This window comes from Podarcis vaucheri, assembly GCF_965113315.1.
Source record: "Podarcis vaucheri genome assembly, chromosome: 11".
NCBI classification, from domain to species: Eukaryota; Metazoa; Chordata; class Lepidosauria; order Squamata; family Lacertidae; genus Podarcis; species Podarcis vaucheri.
In genome coordinates, this window is record NC_138749.1 from 63,037,000 (window position 1) to 63,052,432 (window position 15,433).

Genomic DNA, 15,433 nt, shown 5'->3' on the forward strand with positions numbered 1-15,433 from the left:
CTGTTGGAACCTTTTGCTGAATCTCAAACACAGTTATGTGAGACCTTGGCCTCCTGGAAATATAACATCAGTAGAATAAAGAGCACAAAAAGAAAAACAACAATGACCCTTCAATGTGGAGTGTGACTCTTCAAATGTGAATCAGAACATTATTGAACTGTTTTTGAAAACAAAACCTGAAATGTGTGGAAGTTACCTAAATAAAGAATTGCCACGTATGTAGGGTCCCAGTTACACTTGCACCCAGACAGATTATGAGCATCCACAGTCTACATCTTATGGAAGTAATGAAACTGATGTAAAAGGTGGAAAATTCAATACTCCTGATCAATATAAAAGGTGCTGAGAATCATATTTTTCTGCTTTACAACTAGATGGACTAGAGGAAGTTATTAGACCAAATATTCAACTAGGACAGGAAATAAATTTTGATTGCTTTGTCAATGGAATTACAAGGATAATCTTATTTCATTTTTAATCCACAATATTTTCTAAGTACTATTTTCCTATATTGCATTTCTTTATTTTGCTATGATTTCCTTTACTATCTTCCACATGAAGATAGAAATATGCTTTTAATGAAGCATTGCACATTAATAAACCAATCAGTTCATTTCAGTTACAATCTGGAGTCTGGCTTTGCTTTGCTCCCTGTCCCACTGGGTTGCTAAAGGGCACATTCAAACCCTGAGCAGACCACAAAAGGAACAGCTTCCAGCCTTGAAAAACGATGCTGTGCCTCCCAGAGCTGGTGCTTTCTGAATAGCAGGAAAAGGAAAAGAAAATCCTTTCATTTGTATGGTGAAGAAGCTCCATAGGCTGACCCAGTTTTAAGGGTCAGTGACATGATATAAACTGAGACCCTTCTAATGGCAGCTGGCTGCACAATGAAGTGGGCATCCAATTGCTTCACCATGTGACCAGGTTTCCATTCAGTGCAGAATGAGTTGAGAGTAATAACATTGACTTAGTTCCCAATGCTCTGAGATAGGATGAAGGCAGATGCAATAAGGATCAATTGGTCCCGTATCTTGGCATGACACACAAGTCAATTGGATCGACCTTAATACCCCCCTCCCTTTTTTGTAAAGTTTTCTTTGTAAATTGCCTAGATTGTCCGGAGCTTTGGGCTGGGTTGTCACCAATATGCTGATGACACTCAGCTCTATCTGCTGATGGATGGCCACACCGACCCGGCCCCGGACACACTGACCAGATGCTTGGAAGCTGGCTGGATGGTTTCGTGGGAGCCGATTGAAACTAAATCCTTCGAAGACAGAGGTCCTCTGGCCAGGTCAGAATGGTATGGGGATGAGGGACCAACTTCCTTCTCTTGCGGGGGTCCAATTAGTGCCGTTGCCTTCCATTAAGAGTTTGGGTGTAATCCTTGACGCCTCCCTTTCCATGGAGGTGCAGGTTACAGCAACAGCCAAGGCGACTGTCAGGAAACTGACATCGGAGGAAAGGGAAGTGGTAGGGCTCCCAGAGACTGGGAGAGAGTCAACAGCTAAAGCAGGGACCAGTAGGGGGAGCGCGGGGTCTCTGGAGGAGGATCTCAGTAATGCTGAGAGAAACGCAGCAGCCCAGGCAGGAAGCAGAAGGGGAGAGAAAGGGGTGAGAGACACTTCGAGCGAAAATAGCGGGGAGGTGTCAGAAGCAACTGCAGGGAGACCTATGCTTCGCCGGAAGCTGTCACGTCGTGAGTCCAGGAGACGCGTTTCCGTTAAGGAACTTCTTTGCTGGAAGCGCTTCCGCAGACAGCCACTGTCGGACTCTACAAGTGACTAGAGCAGACATGTCTGAGGAGCTCTGTCACACACAGAGGTTTGTGGGGTCGCACAAACTCTGAAGGGGCACTATTTTAAGCACAAGCAGCTAATCATCCCCTGACAGCAGTCCGACAGTCTCTGTAAGCTGCCTGTGCAGGAGAAGGCATCATGAGCGACCCAGCAGGAGCCGGAGCCGCAGGGGGTGGAGCTGGTCCAAGCTTGGAAGACAGATACCGAGCATTGGAAGTCCAACTTGCGCTGCAGACGGCGAGGCTCGAGGAGAGGAGGGCTCAAGATGCAGACAAGAAGGGGAGAACCACTCAGTTCCCCAGAAAGGTACCAGGATTAGTGCAGAAGTTTGGGGGGGACCCCAAGGATTACCATGCCTTTAGGACTGAAATGCAATATGCCCTGAATGTGCAGTTTGATGAGTTCCCTGATGAGGAATCCCGAGTTGCTTTCGTAATTGGGCATCTTGAGAAGGGGGCGCGGGACTGGGTTCGACCCCTGATGGCAACGCACAACGATGTCCTGAAGGACGCTATGAAATTCTTTCGTGCAATGGATATCATGTTCTCCAGCGATATTGAGGAGGGGGGAGTGCGCAGACAGCTAATGGCTTGCAAGCAGGGAAGCAGATCTGTCCGTGAGTACTGGACTGAATTTACCATGCTGATTCACAGATTGGGGTGGGATTTATCGGCAGCACCCATTCAGATGCTATTTGAAGAAGGTCTTTCTTCAGCTGTGAAAGACGAGCTGGCCAGGAGCCCCAGGGCGGTGTCTATGGATCAGCTGACCAAATCTGCGCTGACCATTGGAGCGCGCCAGGAGGCAAGAGCCTTGGAGAGGCGGGAAGGGAGAGGGGAACGTTGGAAGGAGTTACGCATTCCAGACATTCCTGAGCCAGCTTTCCCGCCGGCAGAGCCGATGGAAATCGGAACAGCCCGCGCGCGCGCAGTTTCAAAGCCCAGTGAGGGGGCGAAGAAGGAGGGAAAGGGACCCCGGAAATGCTATCTCTGCCAACAGCCAGGCCACTTTGCCAGAGTCTGCCCCCAGAGGAAGGAATGGCAAGGGATGGTGGGAACTGTTGAGGGGGAAGAGCAGGAGAGAAACGGAGCAGGCTGCATGCCAACAGACTGTGGGTGAAACTGGAGAAGTGTCAGTTTCATACCAAGGAGGTGGAATTCCTGGGGTACCGCTTGTCAGACAAGGGGTTGGCCATGGACCCCGGCAAGGTTCAAGCGGTGCTGGAATGGAAAACCCCCAAGACTAAGAAGGATGTGCAGAGGTTCCTAGGGTTTGGAAACTTTTATCGTAAGTTCATCCGAAACTTCGCTCACCTGACGGCGCCCATCACGGACTGTCTCAGCAGCAAAAAGAAGTTTGTTTGGACGGGGGAGGCGGAGCGAGCGTTTGAGGAACTGAAAAAGGCCTTCGCCTCTGACGAACAACTTCTACATGTGGATTTACAAAAAAAACTGAGGGTCGAAACAGACGCTTCTGACAGAGCCATAGGGGCGGTGCTTCTTCTGCAGCCAGGGAAGGAGGGGTCCGAGTGGCGACCGTGTGCCTTCTTTTCGCGAAAGCTGAACAAATCGGAGAGAAACTACACGGTGTATGACCGGGAACTTCTTGCGATTTATGAGGCCTTCCGGAGATGGAGGCACCTACTAATTGGTGCACAACAGAAGGTGCAAGTACGCACGGACCATAAGAATCTAGAGTATTGGAGAACTGCGCGAGTGCTCAACCAACGGCAGTTGAGATGGGCCCAGGAGTTCTCCAAATTTAACTTTGAGATTTGTTACGTACCAGGCCAGGAGAACGTTAGGGCGGACGCTCTATCACGCAAACCTGAATATTTGGAGGGAGAGGGTGCACCCGAAGAGACCCATGTCATTCCCGAGGATCGCTGGGTGTGTGGGGCGGCACTGGTGGGGCTAAGGGAACTGATAGAGGGAACGGTGCAGGATGAATATGCCCAGGACAAACTCAGGGGTCTCAGGAGGGAGGGAGACAAACCCGGGGGTTTTGAGGAGAGAAACGGGGCGTTGTACTACAAGGGAGCGTTATACGTACCTGAAGGAGAATTGAGGGAAAAGGTACTCAAGCAACTGCACGATAGCCCCACAGCAGGGCATTTTGGGCAACACAAAACCATGTGGCTGGTTACCAGGGAATTCTGGTGGCCCAAGGTCAGGGAAGATGTGCGGGAGTATGTGAGAGGGTGTGACCGATGTCAACAAGCCAAGGGGGAGAGGCGGGCACCGGCAGGTTTATTAGAACCACTCCCCACGCCGGAAAGACCATGGGAGGCAGTGGCAATAGATTTTATGACTGATCTGCCCAGGTCCAAAGGGAAGACAGCCATTATGGTTGTGGTAGACCTGTTAACCAAGATGGCCCACTTTATAGCCTGCTCACATGCGGTCACAGCAGAAGAAACCGCTAAATTGTTTGTGGAAAATGTGTTTAGATTGCATGGTGCCCCCTTGAGGGTGGTTTCGGACCGAGGGAAACAATTTACTTCCAGGTTCTGGAGGAAGCTCATGAGCTTATTGCATGTAGAGGTGAATTTCTCAACTGCCCGTCATCCAGAAACCAACGGGCAGGCGGAAAGAGCTAATGGTGTCCTCCAGCAATATTTGAGGTGTTATGTGAATGACAGAGAGAATGATTGGGTGGAGAAGCTGGCGTTGGCAGAATTTGCCTATAACAATGCGGAGAACGTGTCCACGGGAATGAGCCCTTTTTTGGCCAATCACGGGTGTCATCCCCGAGCCTTCCCAGGGGGGGAGGGGGAGAACTGGAGCGTTCCAGCCGCAGAACAGTTCGTTGAAGAAATGGAAGCGATCCATCGCCAGCTCCAACTTAATTTAAACAGGGCGAAGGAGGAATATAAGAGGCAGGCAGACAAAACCAGAAGGGAAGGAGAAAGCATTAGGGTGGGGAATCAGGTGTGGTTGTCCACCCAAGGGTTACCATTTAAAGGAGGTTGTAAGAAGTTAAGACCCAAAAGACTGGGCCCATTTGAAGTCACGCAACAGGTCAACCCAGTGGCTTTCAGACTCCGGTTACCTAACCACATGAAGTTGCACCCAGTGTTCCACAGATCATTGCTGTCACCGTATATAGGGGACAGAGAGGGGAGGGTCAATAGGGGACCAGCTATGGAGGAAAAAGAACACAGCTACCATGTAGCGGAGATTCTCGATTCCAGGTGGAGGGGAGAGCAAGTAGAGTATTTGGTAATGTGGGAAGGGGAGCCGGAGTCGGAAAACACCTGGGTCAGGGCAGAGGATGTAGATGACGAGGTTTTGATTGAAACTTTTCATCAGAGATTCCCTCGGAAACCCCAGCCAGTGGCGAGGTTCCGGAGGGAATACTTCGCCACCACCGACGAAGAAGAAGAGTTGGAGGGGTTCGCTGATTCCGAGGTGGAGGAGGATTCAGCGAGTCGGAACGAAGACCGATGGAGGGAAATGTTCGAGACGTCGGAAGATGAGGAGGATTCTTTTAGGGGTTTCAGCTCCTCACCGCCCAGAGGAGAGAGAAGGGGCGGGGGAGAGGGGGGCCCTGGAGGGGAGGTGGATGTCAGGGAACTGACATCGGAGGAAAGGGAAGTGGTAGGGCTCCCAGAGACTGGGAGAGAGTCAACAGCTAAAGCAGGGACCAGTAGGGGGAGCGCGGGGTCTCTGGAGGAGGATCTCAGTAATGCTGAGAGAAACGCAGCAGCCCAGGCAGGAAGCAGAAGGGGAGAGAAAGGGGTGAGAGACACTTCGAGCGAAAATAGCGGGGAGGTGTCAGAAGCAACTGCAGGGAGACCTATGCTTCGCCGGAAGCTGTCACGTCGTGAGTCCAGGAGACGCGTTTCCGTTAAGGAACTTCTTTGCTGGAAGCGCTTCCGCAGACAGCCACTGTCGGACTCTACAAGTGACTAGAGCAGACATGTCTGAGGAGCTCTGTCACACACAGAGGTTTGTGGGGTCGCACAAACTCTGAAGGGGCACTATTTTAAGCACAAGCAGCTAATCATCCCCTGACAGCGACATTTTTCCACCTTCGCCGCATCAAGCAGTTGGTCCCTTACCTTTCCCGCCCCGACCTGGCCACAGTGATCCATGTGACGGTCACCTCCAGGCTTGACTACTGTAATTCGCTCTACGCGGGGCTGCCCTTGAAGCTGTCCCAGAAACTCCAGCGGGTGCAGAATGCTGCAGCGAAGCTCCTCACGGGGTCTCTGCTGTGGGAGCATATTCACCCAGTGCTTTTCCAGCTGCACTGGCTCCCGGTGGAGTACAGGGTCAGATTTAAGGTGCTGCTTTTGACCTTTAAAGCCCTTCACGGCCTAGGACCCTCGTACCTATGGGACTGCCTCTCCCGGTATGCCCCACGGAGGACCTTAAGGTCCATATATAGCAACACCCTAGAGGTCCCGGGCCCTAGGAAGTTAGATTGGCTTCAACCAGAGCCAGGGCCTTTTCAACTCTGGCTCCGGTCTGGTGGAACGCTCTGTCTCATGAGACCAGGGCCCTGTGGGATCTGATTTCTTTCCGCAGGGCCTGTAAGACAGAGTTGCTCCGCCTGGCCTTTGGCTTGGAGTCAATTTGATTCCCTCCCCCTCTTTCTTTTTCTTTTCTCCTCCTGTGATGAGGCTGCATTTTAATTGTTTTAATGTTGTATTTTAATCTTGTTTTTAAGTTGTATTCATTCAACTCATTTTTATTATTGGTTGTTGGCTGCCCTAAGCCCGACCTTGGCTGGGGAGGGCAGGGTATAAATAAAAGTTATTGTTGTTGTTGTTTGCAGACGGGACCTTAATTTAGAAGAATGAAATTCTAATTTCAGACAGGAAACTATATTTGGAAATAGGGAAATGGGACAGAGTTTAAAACTAAACATTGTGCCTAATTAGTAAGAGTTCAGCCTTCAGTATTCACAAGGCAATTAATGGGCTCGACTTTTAACTGGAGCATAAACTGGATTGCATGGCTTGCTGGAAACATCACCAGAACCACCAGGGGCCACCAGCCTTAAATGGACACGATGTGTGGGTATCCAGTCTTTTGTGCTAACTTGAGCTACCATATTTCTAAGTGGTGTTTGAAAGGGACACAAAAACGATTATTTGCTCCTAGCTAGGGTTGGAGCAAGACGTTTTGCTTCCTGAGGTGGAGCAGCAGAAAACATTCCTGCCGCTCTCCAAGTCCTGATGCCTAGAGCACAAGCCACATTATGATGGTGTTACTGGGAAGCTCATTTCAACTGCAAATCTGAGCATGCCCACATGTGTTTTGCTTTTGCTCTGAGCCATGTGCCTGGCTCTACTGCAGTCATGGGGAACCTTTGTCCCTCAAGATATTTGCCAAATTATAAATCCCACCATCCCTGGCCAATGGGCATGCTTTACTATGGCTGATGGGAGCTGTAGTTCAGCATCCTTTGGAGGCCCAAAGGTTCCCCACTTCTGTTCTTCTATTGTAAGGAATCAGAAGAAGTTGCAGTAGTTCAAGCTAAGTATTCTCTCAGCAGAGGGTAACACAATACGGGGCAGCTTCTGGGCAGGTGTACCAACTCGGGTAGGAGATGGGGGTGGGGCTCATGTTGTGTGCGACTCCATGACATCACACCCCGGTGTCGCATGGCAGCTCATTTTCCATGGCCTGTGGAGCCAGCAGCTCCTCCTCTTTCTCCTGCTTCCCCTCTGCAGCTGGGGGAGGAGGAAGAGCCACTGCAGCTGCACTTCCACATTGGTGTTGGTGTTCTAGCAGGCCTTCCTTAGGATGTCCCTGTTTTCACTGGAGAAATGTTGGAGGGTATGGAGTTATTCAACCCCCGAGCTGTCTGAAGGCAATATAGGGAAGTTTTCCCAATGTTTAATGTTTTATTATGTTTTTATACATGTTGGAAGCTGCACAGAGTGGCTGGGGCAACCGAGTAAGATGTGTGGGGCATAAATAGTAAACTTATCATTATGGAACGGGGCGTCCCTATTTTCATCAGAGAAATGTTGGAGGGTATGGGACATTGGTTTACCCTCACATAGCTACAGTTTCCAGCATCCTTAAATAGCAGCTTCAGTCCCCTGGATTGTGTGGAAAAAAACCATGTGATTTAAATGTATGCTATGGATGTGATCTCATATCACAATTTAAAGTAGGCTTTTTTGTTTTCAGAAAACACCTCCTCTGGGCAGCAAGCCCTAGAAGCCAGGGTGCATTCATTGGGCCCGCTCTGACTATACCAATGCCTGTGTGTCAACAATCCAAAGGAGATGCTTAGGTGCAAAGGAGGCTGCTCAGATGCATATTTGAGACTGTGCAGGGGGCTTGTCTCAGAGGGCAGAGGCAGATTGTCCAAGAAATTGGGGACAAGTGAACAGACAGTACAGAGCATCTACAGAAGGCCATGTAGGAAAGTAGAGCCCCGCTATCAGTGCAAGCCCATGCATGGTTTGGGGTAGTTGTTGTTGTTGTTTTGGACATTCAATTGTATTTGGTAGAGTTTCCATCTTAACAGCCCAGTTTGTCCATTCAATCCCACCCATGTCTACTCAGAAATAAGTTCTGCTGAATTCAGTGGGGCTTACTCCCAGGTAAGTGGGGCTAGGATTACAGCCTGTTCTTTGTGGTAAGTAACTTAACAGGTCCATGCTATCTAAGGCTTCAGGAAGATGATACCCCGAGAAAAATGATAACCAGAGCACAGCATTATTGGATTACTAAAGGAAATCTAGCAATTATCCCCTTTCATCATACCCACAGTCCTTTCTCTTATTTTCTTGACATGATGGCAAAACCTGTGCAATGAACATTAATATGCTAACATATCCTTCACTGGAGTGAAATGGCACCATCTTCCTTAATAATAAAGAAAGATAAGGAGCCCGATCATTATAGTTCTGATACTACTTAATTTATGGAGGAAAAAATATATGCAGGATTTCTGGACGCAGGTGAGGAATCATAGGGGGAATTGCAGCAGATATTATTCCTCTTATCGACTGATACCTCCACCAGTTGCAGTTCCTGATCAGTTCCCATTGGTTTCAAAATGATTTTGTAGAAATGACCAGAGGCTGGATCATACCAAGTGAACATACGAAGTCAGACCATGGGTCAGTAAGTCTTAGCTCAGCATTGACTACACTGACTGGTAGCACCTCTTCAGGCAAGGGAAGTTTCCAGGCTTACCTGGAGATGGCCAGGGATTGAACTGCAGGCCTTTTCTACCACTGTGCTACATCCCTTCAAAGCATCAATTGTTTGAGCAAACAGGTTCATCTGTCTATCATGTCCTTCCTCCAAGGAGCATATGGAATCATAGAATCGTAGAGCTGGAAGGAGCCCAAGGGTCTTCTAGTTCAACCCCCTGCAACGCAGAAATATGTGTTGCCCCCTTCAAATTTCTCTTCACAACAGACCTGTGAGGTTCATTCCAGTGGACTGGCCACCCAGTGAGCTTCATGGTTGTGCAGACATTTGACCTTGGGTACCACACTACTGCCCACCTAGCAGCTTGAAAGCACTTCAAAGTGCAAGTAGATAAATAAGTACTGCTTCGGAGGGAAGGTAAATGGCATTTCCGTGCGCTGTTCTGGTTTCGCCAGAAGCGGCTTAGTCATGCTGGCTACATGACCCAGAAGCTGTCTGCGGACAAATGCCAGCTCCCTCAGCCTGTAAAGCGAGATGAGCACCGCAACCCCAGAGTCGTTCGCGACTGGACTTAATTGTTGGGGTACCTTTACCTTTACCTTTACTACACTATAACAGCTCAGATTTAGGGTCAAGTTCTGTCACCTATCAGTAAAAGAAAAAGCTAGTGCTGGAAATAAACTGCTGCTCACGTGTGAATTTCTTTGGTTTCTTTTTTTGTTGCACTGTAAACAAAAACAAAAAAATCACAAGTGAATATGCTGTAGCACTATATTTCTTACAGTCATAGACCATTGACTTTCAAATAGGCTCCCTCTGCACCAGAAAGACGGGGGTGGAGGTGGGGAGTTGAAAATGAAACCACCGTTTTAAGAGAAAACTGCTACCCCACTGCCAAAATGAAATGAAAAGTGATAATTGCTTCTTTTATTGCCGTTTCTGGACATCTGTCCAAAAGTGCAAGAAAATATCAGAAAATACCAGTCAGTAACTTCAAATCACTTTAGAGTACTGGCGGTCAAGGTGGCACAATAGATTTTGTTCTTGTTGTTTAATCCATGAAAGAGTGTCATTCTCAATTTAAATCTCTCTTGCTGAAAGCCATTCTGATGGAATAACTGCTGAGATCCAACAGTGAAATGAATTTGGTGGTGACAGATAAAACATTTATTTCACACCCTAGTAATTAAACATCTGGAGCCAAATTCACCCTTGGGGTTTACCAGTGCTAATTTTCTAGAAAAAGAGGTGCCGGAACTCACGATGAACTTCTCCCTTGTTCTCTCAGAATGGCAATGGTGCCCCCCTGAGAGGGGCTGGAGTTGAGCTCCAGTGAGCTCCTGCTGAAAAAAATCCCTGGGTTTTACTAAGAGGAAGGGAAGACGAAGCTGTGCAAGAAGGGTGGTAATGTCTTGCTACAAAACAGAAAGGGAAAAAAGTACCAAAATGAACCAGAGTAAACAGGCACTTTGGCTAATGACAGCTGTGCCTTGCATAAACTAGTTCCCACTCCCATGCCCTATGTTCCATTATTTACTGTAAGGGTTGCACCTTTCATTATGAACAGAGATTTCCTACCTTATGACCAGGAGAAATCATGAGGTGATTCCCCCCCCCCCTTATGGGGTGACTGCAGTGTTTAGGGATTGCTTCTGCATTGCACACATGGATATTCCCAGCCAATCAGAGATCACCTAGTGAGTGTGATGATGTCACCATGCTTTATAGCCAATCAGATATGGCGACATGCTGATATCACCCCACCCAGGGCAAACATTCAGTTCAGAATGAGAGCCGTGTCTCCTGAGCATAACGCATTCATTGTAATTGTTGAAAACACGTTGATTCAGAGAATGCAATTTTAATATGAAACAACAACAACAGTGAGTATGTTTGGTTCAGTCCTAGTCCAACAGTATAAGCACTTTGCTCCAGTATCTCAGATAGTCCCCAGGGAGCAGGCTGAGACCCAAGGAGCTTGTTGCCTAGCTATAAAGTTCTTACCCTCCAAGTGTCCCTATTTTCCAGGGATGTCCCCGATTTAGAGAAGCCATCCCGGTTTCTGATTTATCCCAGAATGTCCCACTTTTCCTTAGGATGTCCCTATTTTCATTGGAGAAATGTTGGAGGGTATGGAGTTATCCGATCCCCAAGCCATCTGAAGGCAATCCTGTATAGGGAAGTTTTTTTAATGTTTAATGTTTTATTAAGTTTTTATACATGTAAGCTGCTCAGAGTGGCTGGGGCAACCCAATAAGATGTGTCAGGTAAAAATAGTGAAATTATCATTGTGGAATGGGACACCCCTATTTTCCTTGGAGATATGTTTGAGGGTATGAAAGTATAGGCTAAACCCTAGGAGACAACAGAAACAGAGAGGCATTCTTTCCTTATCTGTTCTGGCAAAAGCTTCTTTATGCAGTAGAACTTTAGCATGTATTTGCAGATATGATGAATTCTTAGTACAAAGTACAACTGTCTTTAAAATAAATAAATAATAAAATCTCTGAGGGACGGCTAGTGTGTTAATAAATTAAAATACTTTGACTTGCTACACATCCTTTTGAAGGGAAAATAGATCAATGGGGGGGGGACATTACTTTTTTAAAAATTAAGTTTGATCGTTTAACAGAGCAATGTTCCCAAATCACCTTCTGTGTTTGTGGTAAAGCTAGAAATACATTCTGTTAATGTTCCTCTTCCTCTCCCCATCCCACCCCTATTTTTCCTTTGGAATATCCCATGGACTTCCTCTTCCTCCTCAGAGTGCTAATGATTCAGAACCTACAGTCTCAAATAATTCTCAATGAGCATGCAGAATAAGGGCTTATAATAATGTTGACTTCACTGGCTGGCGCCTCCTGATCCAAGAATAACATCCCATTCTGAAAGAACAGTACCAGATGTTATTCTCCTCACCAGACATTAGAGCTAACTCTGCATAGGGAATAATATATGCCAGTTTAGCTAGAGAGCATCCTATAATCCTCCTCTTTATGAGTCCCATGTGCTGAACTCTGTACATAGCCAAGAGTATTATGTCACCCAGGACGATGTGTGTGGCTTTGATGGTGAACCTGCTCATTAAATAAGTGCACACATTTGCTGAGATGAGTGAAGGCTGGCATCTTCCCTTTGTGCTTTGCGTCTCTTATAGGAAAAGAGTTTTGAATGAAAATCCCTTCCCCACATCCAGGGACTAATATACATGTGCCACACTCTGACCAAGTCCTAAGTGGGGCAGGGCCTTAATACACACAAACAGGCACTCAGAGTCATCTCAGGTATAACATGTCCCTCACCCCAAGTTAGCTAAGAATATCTAAAAAATGTTGCGATCCCTAACTGGAAGAGGCAAAGCAATAAGATTATATCAGTACTTTAAAAATAAACAAACACTTGGTTACGTTGATCAAGAGAAAACTGAAAGTTGGACTGATAAAGCAAATCAATTTCCTCCCCATAACATCGTAGGTATAGCATGCATCATTCAAGTGATATTCCTGGATGGGTGTTATAGTAAGAGTAGTACGCACCATTGCTGCTTTGAGGGAGGCAAAGTGTACTCAAAACTGACAGAACAAAGCTACTAAAATATGTAATTGTAAGACATGCAGCACAACCCTATGTTTACTCAGAGGTGTATTCAATGGAATTTATTCCCATGTAACTAAGTTTAGGACTGTGCTTGATGACTAGAAACTGGCCATAAAGGATGTCTTGCATCAGGAAGCCAGAGCAGGGGTAGCAAAGATGCTTAAGGTGGGGCACTGTTGGAAGAAGAAAGATAGGCTTTAAAAAGGCCTTTAAAAAGACATACTTGATGGACATTATTGTAGCCTTAGGCCAGGCCACACTGACTTGTGATAATGATTCACATCTTTAGGATAAGGGTGTGAAATCTGTTGCAGCATTTAGGAGGCCTAAATGATCCTCATGATGTTTGGCAAGCTGTTTTCAAAGCAGCAGATTCACTTGCAAACCATGTTTTTGGGTTGTTTTGTTGTGCTAAGGACTGTGTAAACTGACATTCTGTAAAACAATAGTCTTAGTGACCCTCTTTCACTCTCTCTCTCTCTCTTTCTCTCTCTCTCTCTCTCTCTCTCTCTCTCTCACACACACACACACACACTAACTAACTCACACATTTGCTTCTGAAACCTCTGTATTGCTCATCCAGGCCAGTCAGTAATTGCCTTTTATAAGGCTCATCTGTAACAAAAGGCAAATGATGGACAGAAGTTGCCAAACTCAGCTGTGCAACTGCAGCAGTTTATTTGTTTTTCCATGTTCAAATGGCCTCAGTAGATGCAGGGCTGAGTTAGCACACTACCCAATCTCTTTCACATATGGTCTCCTTGCCTGACCTCTGCTTGCTGCTGCTGCTGCTATCTTTTCCCTACATTTAGGTCACTTCTATGGATCTCAGAAATGGTGAGCTGCCTTCCTTAAATGCCATTGGATTTCTACTGCTGTTTCCCCACTTGGCCAAACATTCCTTAGTCAACAGCCTGAAGTCACGGAAGCCACCTGCCTTCTGTAAACTACAGATGCAAATAAAGCGCTTCTCTTTGCAATCATCCCCCTCCAGCACCCAAGGAGTGACCAATTAATAATATACAAGAATAAACAAAATCTGAGGGAGCTGATTTTGCTAAAATAAATCACAGCAAGAAATCCAAAATAACCAACGCTTACTACAGAAAGTAAAACACTTACAATGATGCAAAGACATGGAGCTATCTAGTGCTAGTCCTACTCAGAATAAATTGAAATTAATAAACCTAGGTTAGTCAGGTCCATTAACTTCCATGGGTCTGAGTAAGACTAGTATTGAATACAACCCACAGAATTGTATGATTATAGGTGAATCATAGCATTGTTTCATATTCAAATGTCCCTAAAACATCATACTGATTCAAATGATAAAACTGTGGTGTGGAAAATATAAAACCCACCTGGGTTAAGGTGAAAGATTATTTTCTTGAAAGGTACATCCTTCTGGCTTGCCCAGCTCCCAGTCAGAAACACTCAGTCAAATGGCTGCAGTACTAGCCCAGAAAATTCCATCTCCTCTGCATGTACTCAAGAAGCATAATAAACAGAAAAATAATTCACATGGTGGTGGAAAAATCCTGCAGGTTCTGTGCTGTCCCTGTCATTCTTCAACCCCCCTCCCAACCCTGCTTTGGGGGATATTTTTCTGCCTACCATTGAGGTGTTATCTTCTGCCTGTTTCCACAGCTGCATTGGGGTCATCCTTGCTGGTGGGGCTTTCCTGCCAATGGCAGAGGTTCCCTAGTATTGAAAGCCCATCTCCACTCCATTCAAACCTCCCCAAATGTGGCAGATCAGGAATCTGAATTGCAAGCGAGCAGAGTAATCCATACTCACTTATCAGGAAGAAAGTCCCATTGAATGACTGTGGCTTCTCAGCAGACATGTATCGCATTTCACTGAAAATTATTTGAGGCCTAAGTACTTGGATTTATGGGTAGCATTGACTGGGGTGATACAATTCTAGTAAAAAACCAAATACAAATTATTATGAACTTCTGTTTCCATTGTCTAGTTTCCAATACTTTCATTTTTAAAAAACAGTAGATGAGCTAGTAATCTATATATTATTTTAATTCTGTATATGGTCCTATAGATTCTTCCTTTTTGAATATATTTCATTAATGCTTAAAAGAAGATATACAAAAATTATTATCAACTGCAAAAAGATTTTTATAACACAACAAGATTAAAAAGGCAATAACCAACTATTCTACTTTCTATAAACCAGTATTTTCTTCAATCCTCAAAGCCAGATATCACAAGTTCACTTTCTTTTTCACACAAAAAAGTCCATAAGGGGTTTCCAATCACTGATAAATACCAGCAATGGTTTTTTTCTAATTAAACAGGCCATCTCCGCCAATAATTTTAGCAATCATTCCTCCATAGTAAAGGTAAAGGTACCCCTGCCCGAACGGGCCAGTCTTGACAGACTCTGGGGTTTGTGCGCCCATCTCACATCTATTGGCCGGGGGCCAGCGCTGTCCGGGGACACTTCCGGGTCACGTGGCCAGCGTGACAACGCTGCTCTGGCGAGCCAGAGCCGCACACGGAACGCCGTTTACCTTCCCGCTGGTAAGTGGTACCTATTTATCTACTTGCCCCCGGGGGTGCTTTCGAACTGCTAGGTGGGCAGGCGCTGGGACCGAGCAGCGGGAGCGCACCCCACCGCGGGGATTCGAACCGCCGACCTTTCGATCGGCAAGCCCTAGGCGTTGAGGCTTTAGCCCACAGCGCCACCCGCATTCCTCCATAGTAGGCAATGATAAATCTTCCCATAGCATATATTCTTCCTAACAACTGACAGAACTTTGAGTGAACCTGAAATCCGTATGGTTCCAATGGCAACCTAGTCACTTGTGTAATCCACAGGATTCTATCCCAATTCTATTTTCCTAAAGAAAACCCACTGAATGAACTAAAATTTGTTCAGTTCTTTGTGCTCAC